Source organism: Tachypleus tridentatus, chromosome 4 (genome assembly GCF_004210375.1).
Source record: "Tachypleus tridentatus isolate NWPU-2018 chromosome 4, ASM421037v1, whole genome shotgun sequence".
NCBI classification, from domain to species: domain Eukaryota; kingdom Metazoa; phylum Arthropoda; class Merostomata; order Xiphosura; family Limulidae; genus Tachypleus; species Tachypleus tridentatus.
This window is the reverse complement of record NC_134828.1, coordinates 72,250,051-72,267,336: the sequence shown is the minus strand read 5'-3', so window position 1 is coordinate 72,267,336 and position 17,286 is coordinate 72,250,051. Positions and strand designations below refer to the sequence as shown.

The 17,286-nt window shown below is 33.2% G+C and overlaps 1 long non-coding RNA gene across 2 annotated transcripts; it reads right to left on the bottom strand.

Moving 5' to 3' along the window:
• Positions 1 to 572: 572 nt before the first annotated feature.
• On the bottom strand, positions 573 to 17,022 carry LOC143249415 (uncharacterized). 2 transcript variants are annotated; one of them, XR_013027776.1, is made up of 3 exons: positions 16,875 to 17,022; positions 8,507 to 8,692; positions 573 to 3,184 (listed from the first exon to the last, which is right to left on the bottom strand). It is a non-coding gene; the product is annotated as an uncharacterized LOC143249415 (long non-coding RNA). The 2 variants fall into 2 exon arrangements; XR_013027775.1 differs by having other exon boundaries at positions 573 to 3,170.
• Positions 17,023 to 17,286: the final 264 nt, after the last annotated feature.

Genomic DNA, 17,286 nt, shown 5'->3' with positions numbered 1-17,286 from the left:
TTTTTTTTACAACGAGGTTCGATTCACTGTGTTGAATAGAGAGGATATAATCTATTTTGTAGATTTATGCTGAAACAAACACACACATTTTCGTGATGACGAGAAACCCACTTGAAGTAAAAATGTATCTCAGGACGGCAGGTATGGGTTTTAACACTTTTACCAATAAACCAGAAAACAACGTTTCGACCTTCTTAGGCCATCTTCAGGTTAACCTGAATTAAATTTTATTTCAAACAACCTTCATGATTATTTACTTATGTTTCAGAAAAAACACGTGAATTGAAACAAAACAAATCTTATATGCTTCTCGGTTGCTTTTGTATCTTTACTCACACAGCCCAACAAATCAAACTATATATCAACATTTGATTATTTACTGTACTTCACATATTACTCTTATTACTTGTTTTGACATTCTAGCAAAAAAAAATAAAAAGGCAACTGTTTTGTCCAACCAATAAGATGTTGATTACAATTCCACATTTATTGATCCGACTTCATGGATTTGTGCTTAATTATTAAACACAACTTTGATAAAACATAACACGTTTAAAATAAAACAAACGAAGTTCTATGATCTATAATACTTTATTTTAAAGAAAACTTGTACAAACAACACCATTATTTTAAGTGTCTTTTTAACAGTTCTTAAAACGTGCAGTGATACAATTAAAACTCAAAAATTATGAATTTGACACCAAGATTGTTCTTTAATTACTATATGCAACTTTGACAAAATATTATAAATTTAAAATGTAGCAAGCGAAATTGTATGATACATATAGCAAGTTTCACTTTAAAAGAAACTTGCATTGAAAATTTAAATATTTGTAATAAGACAATTTTAAAGTGATATAGATACCGTATCAATACAGAACTATTAGCGCTTAATCATAAAAAGAATTAGAGTATATTTTCACGTGCAGTAGCTCTTAAAAAAAAACTATATACATTGCAGAAAGTTTTAAGGAGTACATACATCAGTATCAAATTTACCTACGAATGTTCATGCTAATGTTTCAGTAGAGAAAAATATTTATACATACACTTTAATTTAAATAGAAAAACATAACTAACGGTAGTGCATTCTGAGGGGGGATAATGACTGAAAATCTGCTAACCTAGTAAACAGCACAACTGGGATGCAAACGTTTCGTTTATGTTTAACCCGTATCATTCGCCATGTGTTCTTTTGTGTTGTTTTTTTTAGAATAAAAAAAGCCCAAACTTTAGAAGTCCAAGGGTCTCTGGTTCAGAAACATGCTGCGCAATTAATCGAAATTTCAATTAGTTTTCTATCGTTACAATAAATATCAAAATCGAATGTTTAAGATTACTTGATGCCTATCTGTGTTCATTCATATAGAGGAACTTGGAATTACTATCTTGCTCCGCAGTAGGAAATAGTGACAACTTAGAGGAAACGTCTGATATTTGGCACTAAAAACAGTGCGTAACTTATTAATTCCAGAAGACCTGTATTTAGTACTGGCACCATAGCAGGACATAACTGGCTACTCTATCATGCTGACAAGCCCTTAGTTATATTAACAGTTGTTTATTATTTGAATAATAATAATAAAACTGTTTAACTAAGAAACTTGTTTCTATTTCTTTTCACAAAAGTCATCTAATTAGAATATTCGATAATCGGAATTAGTTATAAGTATCGATTCAAACAGCAAAAGTGACAATTTTTCAGCACCAGTTCAAGACGAGATGCCACAAAACAAGCTTTGCCCTTTTAGCTGAGGTTACGTTATAACAGCAACAGTTAATTCCGTTATTCAGAAAAAAGTACCAAATTCAAGCGGCAGGTGATGTTGACTTCGCTTTTGTCTCGAGTGTAGAAATATTGATGAATTTACCTGAACCACGAGGAGTCTCTGATATGGCCGTTTAGCTAAATGTGCAGAACGTATAAGTCTGGTGAACAAACGAGTCGATAAAAATCCACAGTTGTTATATTTATATACTAGAAATAATAAAATAATTTGTTCATGTTTCAAACGAATCCTTTATTTTTTGTCAGCAATAAACACTGCAGTGAACAACTTTTTTTGTGAAAAATCGTGATTCTTGAAGTTAACCTTTTAAATAATTTGAAACGACACTCAAGTAAAATATTTATGCACGATTAAAAAGAATACAACATTAAAATTATTACACAATAAATTGTTTTAAAAACAGGAACTTGCCATAAAAATGGACTGTGTTTCTCCGTCCTATAAAAATAGTGTCGTAGAGCACCGAAACATATGTAGTGTTCTTTTATAGGGCAAGTCTCTGTTTTTAATAACTATTTGTCATGTAGTGATTGTAATATTGTATTCCTTTTAATTATAAATAATGAGTTTTATAGCGACATTTTACTCAAGTATAAACATATTATTGGACATTCATTTTTAATTAAAACAAACAAGAATATGCTAAATATGTCTTACTTAGAATTTTGTATATACGTTTAGTGTTGCTTAGATTTTTCTGGCTGAGGAAATTTCGTGCCATTTGATTTTCAATGATTTTATGGAATTATACAGGCTGAGTTGGAGCTAAATATAAAATATTAAAGAAACGCTCACCTACAGGTTAGATTGTCAAATAATAAGAATAAAAGTTACACAAATTTAAATTTAATAATTGAATTATTGTTTACTGTGAATGGATACTTGAGTTAGCTTTTACCTGTTCTTGAGATATTTAAGAAACAATTTTTGCTCACGGTAAAGCGTTGTTTCCATACAGGAAAGAATAAAAAACAAACATTATTACAACGGCTATCAGAATCACTAACGTAATGTACATTCTTTTAGTGAAATTTTGAAAAATGTCCTCCTCTTCGGATTGACTCAATTGTCTGTTATCACCGGAGCTGTCTGTCACTTCATTACTGCCAAATGATAATGATCTAAGTTTTCCCATCAGAGGAATAGGCCTAGCACCAGCAGAATGTCCACTATTCATTGACGAAAAGGATTGAGACCGACTGAACTGAGGAGGTGTTCCACTTCTAGTAAGGTTAAGGGCAGAATTTCTGATTCTGGCGGATGTGCCCCCAGGTGCTGAGTGTCCATCAGGCTGTCGGTCGCGTGCAGCTGCAGCTCTTTTATGAAACAGTCGCATAGTTTTTTACCATTTCATTCGTTCAATTTAAATTGTCTGTACGTCTGAAAGAAAATCACTAAAATATATATGAATCAGTTCACAAATACCCAGGACTGTTGGAGAATATTTAAAATAAATAAAAACAAAGCCACATTAATAAGCGATGTTCAGTAGAAGTTATGAAGCAGTGACTTAAAGCCATCGAGCACTGTCACTGTTAAGTTACGCGGGACCGAATTTTAAATGGGCCAAGAGCTATAACAGTATATCTTTCTAATCGACTTTGATTACTAATCATACACATACTGATTGTACCTTTACCTACTGTATAGTGAAGTTTTAGTCTGTTTTTCCACATCGACTTTCTACCACTCAATTTACCAACGATTGTTATATGGAAAATATTATTGGTTTAGATAAACCAAATTAAATAATAAATGATTATAAACTACATTTTAAATACTTATAAAAAATGTTATTGTCTAGTATATATGATTTATCGTGAAATTTATTTTATTCCAAGAGAAATTAAAATTGTGTGAAATAAAAAAACGAAATTGTGATAAGTCTAGTACTTAACCTTGTGAAAGTTAACAAATTACTCGACGTAAACAATTACCCTAAAACAAGTGTTCTTTGGCATATAATATCGAACTATAAAGATGTAATCTGTTATTACAAATTGTTCAGAAGAATAAATTTATTAAAGCAACAATTTATTTCAAAATAAATCTAATCAGTATTGGTATGACTGTATTTCGTATTGCTTTGTAATACGTCAAGATCACAAAATATAAAATCACGAAACTGATCAGCAGAAAATAACCTACAACTTTTATACAAATTATATTTAATATTTTATAGTCTGTAAATTGATTATTACAAAATATACTTGTTCATACGATTTATTTCATTCACAATATGAGTAAAATATCCACTTAGCTTTGTTACTAAGCGTAAAACTACTCATTTGGTTACCTGTGCCAACCACAAGTGTCTAAACTCTTGATTCTCTTTACATCCTACATAATTCTCTCGATTATTTTGCATACAGAATAAATACCCTCGACTGGTATACACGCACAATAAATAATGTATAGATATTACAAAGTAACTCATTACACGAGTACCATGGTAAGCAGAGATGATGTTTCATTCACGCATCTTCACAATTTCGTTTAGCGCCCTCTTTCCGTTCACTGAGGAAATAAGTAAATTTATGGCCATAAAATCACTTGTATTAAAAAATCTGTATATTATATAATGTCTGAATAAGTATATTCAGTACCTTGTAATGAAATCTTATCCTCCATGCAGTACAAACTTTACCAAGTAAGTTTAAATAACATCTGATTGAACTCTCTTTGACATTTCAGTCAGTAGCTTGTAAATGCCATGAATAATGAGATCTTTTATATTCTACTTTCAGAAAGATAAAATGAGGTCTCTTCTTTGAGAAAATTCATGCAGGCCATTTTTTCATATTTCGTTTGAGGTACAGGTTCGTTTAGATCAAGCTACTCTTATATTAGACGAGCCTTTACTGGCTCCCACCGAGGCTTATGAAGCTTCCAAATTGTGTGATTCTCCAGGGAAGAAAGTTATGTTTTTACTAATGCATTAGTGGGTGTTGGATTGAGGTTTGCTGCTTGTACAAGGTTGTTAAAGACCTTCGAGAAAATAAGAGAGAAAACAACACCATGGCAAATTTAACTCTTGAAGATATGTTTGTTTATGAATTTCGTGCAAAGCTACACAAGGGCTATCTGCGCTAGCCGTCCCTAATTTTGCAGTGTAAGACTAGAAATAAGGCAGCTAGTCATCACCACCCACCGTCAACTCTTGGCTACTCTTTTACCAACGAATAGTGGGATTAACCCTCACGTTATAACGACCTCATGGTTGAAAGAACGAGCATGTTTGGTTGGACGGGTATTCGAACCCGCGCCCAGCAGATGAGGAGTCGAGAGCCTTAACCACCTGGCCATGCCAGACTTACACTTGATGAACTTACTTCAAGAAATTTATAGATTTGATATGTTAATCTCTGACATATCTGATTGATGTCTTTTATTCTCTAAGATTATTAATGACCGAAGAAAAAAATAAGAGAGAAAACAACAACACGGCAAGTTTAATACTTGAAAATTTACTACAGAAAAGATATAATTTAAGTTCATTATGATACATGATGTATCTATTTTTTGGTAACAAGTGCCACTGATGTCCTTAATTATGAACCCAATGTCTAAGAGAATATAATAAAGAAATTTGAAACTATCATGACTTACTATTTGTTGTTTTGTGTTCAATTAAAATAACTAATGTTACTACTGCGTGTGGAATAAAAAATAACCTACATTAGTAACTCGCGTAGAATAAAACTCAAATATTTTAGTATTTCGAGTCAAATAAAACTAATGTATTTTAAGTGTTCTGCATATAATAAATAGCAAGTAATTTGTGATTTAGCTGGAATAAAAATCGCTTTCCTTGATCACCTTCGGTGGCTCAGTGGTAAGGCTGGAGGTTTATAACGCAAAACATCTGGTTTCGATAGTCGCAATAGGCAGAATACACCGATTGTAGCTTTGTGCTTTAAAACAGAAATATGAACACTAAACCTGAAGATGACCTAAGAAAGTCGAAATATTATTTTGTACTTTATTTCAATAAAAGTTTTAATACCCATATCAGCCGGTAGCCTGGCATGGCCAGGTGGGTTAAGGCGTTCGACTCGTAATATGAGGGTCGCGGGTTCGAATCGCGGTCGCAACAAACATGCTCACCCTTTCAGCCGTAGGGGCGTCATGACGTGACGGTCAATCCCACTATTCGTTTGTAAAAGAGTAGCCCAAGAGTTGGTTGGCGGTGGATGGTGATGACTAGGTGCCTTCCCTCTAGTCTTACACTGCTAAATTAGGGACGGCTAGCGCAGATAGTCCTCGAGTAGCTTTGCGCGAAATTCAAAAACAAACACATACTAGCCGTCGTGAGATACATCTAAACAGTAAAACTGGAGTTCAGTGTGAAACAATAGTCAACTATATAAAGAAGACTGTGGCGTATTATTTAACGTATAACCCCTCCCTTTCTCCAGTTACACAGTCTGCGGACTTATAACGCTAGAAACAGGGTTTCGCTATATGTGGTGAGCAGAACACATATAACTTTTGTGTATTATTGCCAAATAAATAGTATTTAGACCACAATGAGGTATTTATCACGGGTTTTAGAACGAAAGCTTTATCATCACTTGGCTCTGTAAATAGTTGTCTGTTTAGAACATAAAAAGTAGCAACAATGACCATGCTTCCTTTCTCACTAAATAGAAGCCGTATGATGTAAGCTATATACATCTTGCTGAAGAATGGGAAGGTTCACAAGGTTCACTTACGGATTCTCATTGTTTGTCTTCATTACAGCTGCTTTAGTTACAATCGTATAAAAATTATAGTCACAGTTTACTTAAGTTTATTATCTTTCACTGTTAAATTTTAAAATCTAAACACTTTTAGTTATGATAACTTCGTTCAGATTAATACCAGTTGATAAACGTTCCTCTCAGTTGTTAGTTAGATCTGGAGTGGATGGTTAACTCTGTTAGCTCCAACTTGTTTTGGACGAAGGAACATTCAACCTATGCGGATGTAGAAGTGCGGTGAGTTGCAAGCGTAGATAGTTCTGGTAAATAGCGCCCTCTGGTGAGAGTATCTTGAAACGCTTTACGACACAAAGTTCTCCAATTTTGCAATGATAACAGCACAAAATGTTAACGTTGCGAAGAAATAAGTATCAGTAGTGTTGAAACAGTGACAGTAAAAGTGAAAAACAAAAGCTGTTTCACCATTGGCTACCAATCCCACACCGGTGATAGCGAAGAAAATTAAACATCCTCTTATCAGAAGTAACTTGATAACACATTAACGTAAGAAACTGTCCTTAATTGTAAACAAGATAAGATTATTCTCACGGATTTACAACTAAAATATGACATAAGATCCGCATTCATATGCTTCTATCCAGAGCTGATCGGAAGTCCAGTAATCGAAAATTGTGAAACTTAAAATACATCATCGCAATGGATAAAGTATACGTCTAGTTAGGCAGCTGCAGCAAAGTCAAGGAGATATATTTTTACAAACATTCCAGTAAGTAGTATGACAGTTCCTCCTCGGTGTTATCGTAAAATACAGAATTCATACTATGTCATTCGCATACCTACCACTTAAATCACCAGATGCCTCTCCCACAGACTCCTGTTGTAAAAATGGACACTTGACGGTCGTCTTTCACGTAAGGTCGATAGATTCGGCAAAGTATAAAGAGAAGTGATACCACGACAGCCTCACTGCGCAAAATCCTGCTTCAATAGAAACTGCATTACAATACAAACGTCCATGTTGACAATCATCACATGAAACACCATAGACGTTGGAAGAAGGAGCTGTAAGGCCTAATTCATATACCGTTACCATAAATTACGAACACTCGCTTTGTAAATGTTTCAAATGCTTTCCTTGCCACTTTAAATACAATGGGTACCTAGGGTTATATGTTTCAGAATGACACAGCACAGGTTGTTTAACTATTGTTAAAAACTTTAATACAACACTTGCCTTATGCCCTATCATACACATCGCATAACTTAAATTTAAACTACTAGACAATTCTAACAAACCGGGGGGACACAGCTAAATATAAGAACTTAAACTAGAAAAGGGTTGATCTCAAAAACGTCTGATAAAGATTTAATATTAAGGCAACCAGAATTCATCGCATCAGCGACGTGCTTCATTTTTGTACTATGAATCCCAAATTTATAAATATATCTTATATTAGATCCAACTAGACAACAGTTTTTACATTAGAAATTACTATATTGATATAAATAATTATCATTGCACGTTATAGTTTTACTACAGGGTGAAACACAACAGTTACATATGACAGCATTTCCCAAAGTGTGAGACACGCCCCGAGGGATTCACAAATGATCGCTTGTGGGGCGCAAGCAATTAGGATGGAGTCAGTAGTGCAATGATGCAAAATTTATCGTTTAATACATTATTACTAATAAAAATATTAAATAACTACAACTACACATGTTAATGTGTATCCGTGTATTATATCTCGTCACTTAACTCACTCTTTCACTCACTTAAAAAAAAGATAATGAAGCGCTCAAGAAACTATATTTATTAAAAGTAACAAACTCTGTGGAAACACTACCATATGGAATGTCTCACTTGTTCATTATTTCAGTATGAAAGACCTAAATAAGCTGTGTGTAATAAAAGGAGTTTAACCTTCACTAGTTTAGAACAGTGTCGTAGTAGAAGAAAATGGCGGCACCATTTTTGTCATTCCCTATAAAAACATTGTAGTTTCTACTTACCTGATCCATCTAGGATCGTGTCGTGCCAGTGGAATGGGCTCTATAATGGAGTCACAAACTGGTGACTGCCGTCATTAATTGACTGTAGGCGGCGATGATCTGCCGTTTGAACGTCTGCACAACCCATACTGAGTGTTGTAGGTGGAAGTAATGGTAACGGTGAGACAGGGGGTGGTGGGTAGAGTGCTGCAGAAAGTTACAAATAGTACTTGTGCAAGAAATACTTTACTAATTAGTCCTTTATGCACCAACATTATAATTATCTACAAATTTTATGATACTTGTACACTAGCGTCTCAGTGACACAGCAATAAGTCTGCGAACTTACAAGGCTAGAAACTGGGTTTCAATACCTGTGGCAGGTCAACACAAATACCTCAACGTTTATCTTTGCGCTTAACTACAAGCAAGATCTCTATATTTACCTGTTCATTAGTAATCTATCTACTTGTTCAACTGTTTATTGACTTGTTTAATAATTATCTGTCTAGCTAAGAATAAATTCAGGCCCGGCATGGCCAGGTGGGTTAAGGCGTTAGACTCGTAGTCCGAGGGTTCGCACCAAACACTTTCGCCCTTTCAGCAGTGGGGGCGTTATAATGTGACGGTCAATTGTTGGTAAAAGTATAGCCCAAGAGTTAGCGCTGGATGGTGATGACTAGCTACCTTCCCTTTAGTCTTATACTGCAAAATTAGGGACGGCTAGCGCAGATAGCCCCCGAGTAGCTTTGCGCGAAATTCAAAAGCAAAACAAACAAAAAATAAATTCAGGTATCTTTGTTCTGTAGTCGTACCGTCAAACTTTATACTACTCGGGTATCTGTCGGTCAAGCCTTTCATACACCACACTTCAATTGACAACTATTTAAACTAATAGAAAACCCCATTAGAAGTGACAGGAAACCAAAACCTACCAAGTTTGAATCCTCCGATATGCATTTGTAACTTTGCCGCCCCTAAATAAACATAAGAAAAATAAAGGGCCTTCTTGCTTAAGGAAACCAAAACCTATCACGCGCAGTATCTCCTTACCTAAAGAGTGTCTCTTGTCAGCATCAATCCTTGTCTCAGCATTATTTAACCACAGTTATTTTCTTATCAAATCAACTTCATTATTGCAATACTTCTCTTCAAACTTGCACAGCGGTATGTCTGCGGACTTACAACGCTAGAAACCTGCTTCGATACCCATGGTAGACAGAATACAAATAGCTTATTGTGTAGCTTTGTGCTTAATTAACGTCAAACAAAAACTCTTGAAACTATATATTCCTTGTAAATACTCGGTCATCGTTCAAAATCTTCTCTTCATAATAAACGGCAAATCAATTTCATTTAGTGCTAAATAAATCCTTGGTACAATAATAACATCTTTAACAGGCTTTTATATGGTAGAAGAAGTGCCCAACTTTAGGAGCTATTTACTCCTAAGTGAGGTATTTAATTGAAATAAAATTGGATGCAATGAAAAGAGGAAGCATTATAGAAGTAAAGGTGGAATTGAACTCGTGTAAGTTATGAAATCCGGAGAAATCGAGTGTCATCAACTGCCTGACCGACAGACACTTGGCTTTATAATTATTTAACATCAGATTTCCATAAAAATCTTAATATACATGGAAATCTGATATTAAATAATTATAAAAGCCTAGTGTCGGTCGGTCAGGCAGTTGATTAACCAACATTATATCTTCCTTACGAGTTTCAAGGAAGATATAATTTAAAAAGGTACTGTTAGCCGAAGACAAATATATACATTTGGAAGTTCATTCTTAACTTGCTTGTTTAGAATTTTCGCTCAAAGTTACACTTCGCATTCTAACTTGGTAAATTAAAAATAAGACAGATAGTCAACAATATTTACCATTAATTCTTAGACTACTCTTAACTGACTGAATAGTGAGATGTGACTGTTGCCCTTATGACGCGCCCGTGACCCCAAAGTATGGACAGTATTTTTGCTGAAATGGGGCGCGAATCAAGAACCCTTAGATTCGAAATCATTGTGTGATAGTAACTTTGCCACGCCCAGTCCCTGAACAAAAAGGGGGCATTGTTTTTTAAACAAATTAATAAAATTGTTCAGTTATTATTTTGAAATTCATTTAAATTACTGTAAATAAACATTATTGTTTGTTAACTTTAGTTTTCACAACTCTTATCTCTTTTGCAAATGTATCTAATTTCTAGCTTGCAGAAGCCTTCTTATAGCACAGACAGAGATAAAAAACCTTCTGTTTTATTCTCAAAGCATCCATTGCTGGTTCAAATAGATTTTGCGAGTGTCTACCACTTGAACTGGGTTAAGAGATTTCTGTTTTCAAAAGTTCTTTCCCTTCAGACATTCACATGTGAGATCAGTCATATACATAGAAAGAGTTTCAAAGCATGATTACAAAAAAAAAAAAAAACGTTTAAGCATTCTATGCATCAAAGAAACACACAGTTGGTAATTAAAGCTGACATAATAAACATACATGTGTCAAGATAGAGGTCTAAAATTCCTAAACGCAATCATGTATTAGTATTTTTATTTCAATGAGTTACTAGATAAAAACACAAGTTCTTTTCCTAATATTTATCTTATTTTGCGTAATTAACAGGAAGCCTAGTTATTAAACTACATAATAAAACAGGTAAATTTTAAAACAAAATCTGAATAATTTATCTTGTGTTTCAGAATGTTCTTAGCTTTTATGTTAGCATTTTTAAATGATAGAACTAAATATATATTCAAATTTTGTAAAATATAACTATTTCTTTAGATAGAAATTAAGTTAGCTGAAATTAATTCATATTTATCCAAAAGATTATATTTGTGTAGCTCTACATATAACTGTTTTCTTTTATAATTATCTACATCTCTGAGTTGAAAGCAAAATACAATCACAAGTTTACTTCAACTAATCAGATATCAGCATATGATAATCAGCACTACACTCACTAGTTTACTTCAACTAATCAGATATCAACACATGAGGAACAACAATATACTCACTAGTTTACCTCAACTAGTCAGATATCAGCACATGAAGATCAACAATACACTCACTAGTTTACTCAACTAATCAGATATCAGCACATGAAAATCAACAATACACTTACTAGTTTACCTCAACTCGTCAGATATCAGCACATGAAGATCAACAATACACTCACTAGTTTACCTCAACTAGTCAGATATCAGCACATGAAGATCAACAATATAATCACTAGTTTACTCAACTAATCAGATATCAGCACATTAAGATCAACAATATAATCACTAGTTTACCTCAACTAGTTAGATATCAGCACATGAAGATCAACAATATAATCACTAGTTTAATCAACTAATCAGATATCAGCACATGAAGATCAACAATATAATCACTAGTTTACTCAACTAATCAGATATGAGCACATGAAGATCAACAATACACTCACTAAATTACTTCAACTAATCAGATATCAACACATGAGGACTAACAATACACTCGCTTATTTACTTCAACTAATCAGATATTAGCATATGCAGATTGCATGTTGATTATCAAGCATAGCATCTGTAAATGGATAACAGAAGATTTTCAAAGTACGCTATATTATTCATAAATTCAGAAGTTTAAATAAAGGTATAACTTCAATACTAAGATTGGCTTGATTTAATATACCCAAAAGAATGGTTTCAATACAAGGAAAGGTTTTATGAAGAAAACGATATTATTATTATACTCGTCCTTGGTTTAATAGACGCTTCCTTTTTCCTGCAAGTCACAGTATTATTCGGTTATATCAGCTTGTTAGTATGACGTCAGTAATAAAACTTTCTTTGCAGCTTGTCAAGTGCTCTCTTATCACAAGTGCCTTAATCATAGTGACAGGAGTTCCATCTCATGTTTTTTTAATACTCTAATCTAGGAGCCTCTGTTCAGTTTCATTGGATGAATAACAATTGATTTATCATTAACGTTTGGAAAGCATAGCTTCTTAACCAACAGATTATCATATTTTTGGGTGAAATTGAATGATCATCTTTGTAAATAACAGAAATTATATTTAGCACCTAAACTTACATAAATATGAAACAGTCGATTAGGGTACATTTTGCATTGTATTTAACAAAGCGCAATACATTGCACAAAAAGCGCTTTCAAAATTTGCCAAGCAATATATGATGGCATCGTGTAACCAGTAATGGAGAAACCCAAAATGAAAGTATTTCGCTCATTAGTAGATGAACTAGCGATATCATTCAGCCTGCAATTAACCTCTCTGTTTATTGACCTCCCCTTTCCATTCCAATAATGGAACGAGCTTCATTAGACAAAACTTTAGGATCTACATTGAGGATTTTTTTAATTTTATCCCAGACCACATTTATTACAGTATAATAATCAGTTGTTCGACTCTAATCTGATGGTGTCGGTTTCATATCCCTATGTTTGTTTGTTTTAAATTAACCACAAAGCTACGTAATGGTCTATATGTGATCTTCCCACCACGAGTATGGAAACCCTGTTTCTAGGGCTGTAAATCCGCAGACATACCGGCGTGCCACTGGGGGACTCATATCGTTAAATACAATATTGTGAAATTGCATTACATCAGGAAGCGTTTTAACATTTGTTCGGTTAACTAAGCACCATTAGTTCCAATACTATTCCATACCTTTCTAGATTTAAAGTACTTTTTCACAGTTGAACAGAGAGTAGTGAGAATTTGGAATGTTGGCACACGTGATCATAAACCAAAAGTATATTTAAGGATAACAAATTACAGTATCTTAATAACCGAATGTCATTTCTTGATTTTCAAAAACCTTCTTGTTAATAATTACTGGATCTCCATATACTTATAAAAGAAATTTAATTGTTACTAATACTAACCAATAATAATATCAATTTTACCACAGTCTACTAATTTTTACTGTCCAAATATTAAAAACCTGTCTAAAAAGCAAATCAGCTTCCATAATATTATGTGCCTAATTCTCAGCGTTATCAGTTTCTAATTGAAAAAAATGCAGTTTGTTAAGATAAAATAAAAGGAACAAAGACGAGCAAGCTATATTAACGTTACTTTAAATTCACTTCCACCAACATAGGTTACTATCAAGCTAGCTACCTATGTTCAGTTAAATATAAAGCGATACGGCGTTTCCCCAAAGTAGTCTCCTTCTTAAATGTAATCAACCGAAGGATTAACACCAGCTCTTAGCATACTGACATACAGATATCCTTGGTGGCGCTACTAGCATACACGCACCAACAGACACATAAGTTACAAGATAATAGTAAAGAGTGTAGACATAAAAGAATCATATATATACGAAAAACTGGTAGCAAGAGAATTTAGCCAAAAAAAAAGTATAAAAGTTACATTTTTGTTTCTACACAAAACAAAAAGTCACTATAAATATGTCAGCTAGAACAACAAAATTACTACAATAACAATAATATTAGGAATAACCCTGAGGCTTCCAAGATACACAAAGCAATTAAATTACCACTACTTAAGGATAGGCTGGACACACTGGCTAAAAAGTCTTTCTTTCCTTTACAACTAAGTTCTCGCTACGTTAAAAAAGAAAAGAAAAAAACGTGCTGGTCATGTGTGTAGAAAATGTCTGCTGATTATTCAATAACTGAGAACACGCCCCAGCAATGTCTTGACAGCCTGTGCAATGGGGTAAGAGAATAGGAGTACTATATTGCGCAAAAACCGTTTCATTCACAATTCCACTTCTCTAAAGTGTGGAAATTATAACATGTTCCATGTTGCATTTTTGTTGAAACATGTTTAGAAGCTCCCAAATAAGTTTTTACACCTACATTGTTTTCTCCATTCGCCACTTTCACGCCGATATCACCTTACTATTAAAACAATGTTATCACCACGACTGTAGTAATGTAGTAATGCTTATAGTTGAACCGCCACGAGTTATGTTTAAAGACGTAATAAATCTTCACTTATTTGAAATTGCTTTTACGCATTTAACGGTACGTTAATTGCACTATAGTGTCAACTACAAAGAAATATTTTTGACACTGGAATCATTTTTCATAGCATCTCCCTACCTCATATACCAAATACAATAGTCCTTAGATGATTGGTCTACCAATTATGAATGAACATTGGAGTAGACCAACCAACTTCAGAATAACCAGGTATATATAATGGTAGACATTATACTGTCAATAAACCAACTTCATAACAACCAAGTATATATATAATTTCTACCTGTCGCATGATTCATTGGAAAATACACTTCAAAACCTTTTTATTTTCAGTCTATATATATTTTGAATTATTTTGATTTTAACCTGTCAATAAGAAGTGATACTGGGAAATTTACAAAAATTACATAAATGCATTCTATGTTAATATTCATGGATCTTCTGTTGTGCTTATTTTATTTGAATGTTTTCCTTCCCGTTCTCGCTTTATGTGTTTTTTCTTTGAAGTAAATATAATTGAAGTGTTTAATTAAACAGTAAGTTAGTTATTTTCGGATTTTAGCTTTATAAGAACCACCTTCGGATTTAACATATTGTAATTTATCATATAATTTTTATTATAATTTACTTTTGCTTCCACAATGTGGGTATTCAAGGATTTATTGGAATAGGTAAGTGATTTTTATATGATAAAAATAAATACTTCATATGAAAAAATATGTTGTTTCTTTCCGTTTCAGAATTTTCCTAAAACTATACAAGAGCTGCATGCGCATAGCAGTCCTTAATTTTAAAGCTTTAGGCTAAAGTGAAAGCATTTAGACATCAGAACTAACGGCAAACTTTATGACTGTCTTCTTATTGAGTAGTTGAAGTTGAACATCACTTCTCTTACGAACCTACAGCCTCAAAGTGCAAAGCGCGGTTTTTGCAGCAACAAATCGTGAACTATAAATTATGAAACTCATAGTGCGGGCAATATCTTTTCACAAATAGTAACAGTCAAGGTTATCTCTCAATGGCACAACAACATATCTGTGGATTTACAACGCTAGAAAAAAGGTGTTGGTACCCTTGGTATACAGATCACAGATATCCAATGGTGTTGTTTTTTGTTTTCCTTAACACGATTTCATAATTAGCTAAAATAGTAAACCTATTAAAACGTGAAACTTAATTAAATATATAGTGTTTTACTATAGCATCTTAAGAATAAAGCAAATATATAAACAAGCTAAATTATCATATTGTAATTCTATAACTTTTAAATATATAAGAAATTGAGATATAATCAAAAACTAGTACATTATCAGCGTTTGTACTTCATTGTGCAGTTTGTTTCATTATGATGTGAATAACAAATAAATAAATGCTGAACTGAGACAAAACCTCTGATAAAACGTGTTTCTAAAAGAACAGTTATTTGTTTTAGCGCGAGTTTACATAAGGAGTTATCCTCGCTCTGTGCAGTGTAAGGAATCTAACCCAATATTTTAACGTTCTAAGTCCTAAATTTACCACTGACCAACGAGGTAACTTTCCATAAAGATTGAAATGATAGTTTAAAAGGAGCAAAGTAGATCTTAAAATTCGTTGGCAAGTAAATATACAATTTCATTTACTCAATGTAATCACGTGGTTTATTTATCATTAACTTTCGAGCCTTTAATTACAGAAAGTGACTGTCAAACATGACTAAATTAGATTTACTTTCACAAATAAATACGACAGACAGGATAAAAACTAGAATTTTTTACTAGGCTTCCTGCTTAACAAGCAGAACACAGTAGCAAACACACTTTGCCAGGGGTAACCTGAGATCCTGAAATTAGCTGTATTATTCCATTTAAATAAGTGATAACTTTACTTGTGTTTCTTATAATGCACATAGAACACTCAGATTGCTAATTACACGAAAATTATCACACAATATATTCACAATTAGCTTGAATCAGAAAATATGATTAAAGGTTCAAGACCCTAACGCAGGGCATTCTCGATGTAAGAAGTTAATTCTGTTATACAGTGTCACTCGAAAAACAAAACAAAAATCATAAAAACAAGTTATACTGATGGAACAGAGGGAACGGTATCACGAAAGTTCATTATGACATCAGTATTCATTTGTTAGGCATAAGAAAAGCTACAACAGCAATTAAAAACTTTGATCAACAGTTAAGCAGAGGAAAAAATATTAAGCAAAATGCACTTTGAGAATATAAAGTTAAATAATTTCAAGCATAAAGAATAAAACTTAATAACTTCTACACATGAAAATATAATATAGATCTAGAACCACAGTATTAAAGAAAGCCAATAGACAAAAATTATATTCAAGTTAGGCTTACTAATCAACCTTCACTCATGTAAAAGTATCCAGTGTGCATACTGAAAGCATAACCAAATTTAGTGTAAAAATGGATACGCACCCTATTTAAGAACTCATTCAATAATTCTACAAAACTGAAGACTGTTCTGCTGTTTACTAAAAAGTTAATTATGGTCTCGTTTGAACTTCAATCACGTGTACGCCTTTATACACAGAAACAAACTCATTCGCTGCTTCTACTCTGCAGTGGAAGTGTACGAGTGTAGAATCGATTGAAAACACACCCATTATATAGAGGACGCTGTATCTTGTGTATACGTAGGCTGTTTAGACGGCAACGACAATTCCTCTCTATCATCACCAATATTTTACCTTTATAGTCATAAAATCTACATCATATTGCTGGTATGAACATGTTTTATATTTACTATAAAGAAACCAATACACTGGATAGAAGTGAAGAAAAAAGTATCATTGGCCACTATTCGTTTCTTCACATTATATAGCCACGC